We start from the raw sequence: 1,800 nt of genomic DNA on the forward strand, positions 1-1,800 counted from the left end.
CACTGTTTTAGCATTACATCAGACTAAATGATTATAAGTTTAGAGTACATCCCACTTAATAATATGTGGGCTTGGCAGGCAACATCTTAAATTATGCGGCATATGCGGGGGAGGAGCGGGCCTCCCAATTACCTTGCAGCATAAGAACCACCTATCCAGCACATACAGTTTACAGAATATCATATGCACTACGTACATCAGGTACTCCCTCCGTTTTTATTTAGTCTGCATATTAGGTTTGACTGAAGTCAAACTTTGTAAAGTTTGACCAAGTTTATAGAAAAATATATAAACATTTACCATAACAAATCTATATGATGTGAAAGTACATTCAATAATGAATCTAGTAGTATTGATTTTTTATTGTATATGTTAATATTTTTGTTTATAAACTTAGTCAAAGTTTACAAAGCTTGACTTTGATCAAAGCTAATATGCGGACTAAATAAAAACAAAGGGAGTATTTCACGGACTCAAAAATTAGAAGACATGTGAAATATATTACTATAGGAGGACATTTGATTTCTGAAGGTTCACGTCCATTTCACCAGTAGGTGCTTGGTCTAGTTTAAAAAACAGAATTAGTTGCTCGGTTATGCATGGTATTTCTCAGACAATAAGTAGAGTATTCAGTTGAAACCTATACAGAGACCCTCACAACCAAGGGTTTCAGCAGCATCCGACCCCTTCTCCTGGGACTTGCAGCACCTTCCTTCTCCTTCTCACCATCCTACAAGCAAAAAAATTGTGTCCATTTCAGTCCCAATTGTAGTACAACCAGAGAACCCAAATGACCAATTGATGTCCCCGACGCCATTTTCAGCTCAACCAGATCCAATTACTATAGCAATTACTAAAATAGAGGCATACAGATCTAAAGATTTTAACAAAACAACAAACAATTGGTGGCCTAGGTTATTGTTTTAGCAGCAAACAGAGGCATGCAATTGTAAAGAGGGAAAGTAGCAGAGGCATACCATAGGCAACGTGGTCAAGCAGGAACCAAGATGTCAACCCCTCGCTCCTCAGGTGCATCCCGTTCTTCCCTTTTTCTCCCTGCAGCACCCTCACTCCTCTCCTTGCATAGAATTCGTGGTGCAGGTGCCCTGTGTGAGGAAGAAAAACAAGAGAAAATGCATGCCTCAGGGAAGGAAATGGAAGAAGGGCAGATCAAAGAGGGGAAGAGAGAAGGAGGCGGATCTGGATGGGGATCAAAGCATCGGAGCTTGACATCGGTGTCCATGGCATCTCCTCACGCACGGCCGAGCAGAAGCAACGTGAGGAAGCAATCCTCCTGTCCCATACCGGCAAAGCCTATAGACTTTGCGAGGAGGGGTAGGTGCCTGCGGCCATCCTAGATCTGAATGCCGCCATGGCCGCCGCCATGGCTGGTCGATCTCCCTCTCCTCTCTGAGGAGGGGAGGGGAGGGAGGGGGAGACGGAGACGGAGAGGGTGGGAGGACGACGGCTTGGGGGATACCGGCGGCGAGATGTGAGGGTGCCGGTGGGTGGCGGATCTAAATCTAGAGCCGGAGGAGAGAGGGAGAGGTGGCGGCGGCTGTGGGTGGATAGGGTTTTTGGGGTGGGGGAGGGAGGCGCGAGGTGTGGGACAGTGTGTTTGGGTTGGCTCCGATTTTTTTTGACAGCGCGCGTAGACGACTTGAATGTTTTATTCTCCGCGCGCTTTCCTTCAAACCTATTTCAAACTTTTTTCTGTTTAGGGGTACTAGGATTTTATTCATAAAATTCCTGGAATACATGTATTATCTGAGAATTTGGTATCTTTACCCTTTTGATGCT

The 1,800-nt window shown here is 44.9% G+C and overlaps 1 long non-coding RNA gene across 1 annotated transcript; it reads right to left on the minus strand.

Moving 5' to 3' along the window:
- Positions 1 to 481: 481 nt before the first annotated feature.
- Positions 482 to 1,610, minus strand: LOC119345574. Its single transcript, XR_005167085.1, has 3 exons — positions 978 to 1,610; positions 641 to 730; positions 482 to 563 (listed from the first exon to the last, which is right to left on the minus strand). It is a non-coding gene; the product is annotated as an uncharacterized LOC119345574 (long non-coding RNA).
- Positions 1,611 to 1,800: the final 190 nt, after the last annotated feature.

This window comes from Triticum dicoccoides, unplaced genomic scaffold (genome assembly GCF_002162155.2).
Source record: "Triticum dicoccoides isolate Atlit2015 ecotype Zavitan unplaced genomic scaffold, WEW_v2.0 scaffold252310, whole genome shotgun sequence".
In the NCBI taxonomy this organism is placed as follows: domain Eukaryota; kingdom Viridiplantae; phylum Streptophyta; class Magnoliopsida; order Poales; family Poaceae; genus Triticum; species Triticum dicoccoides.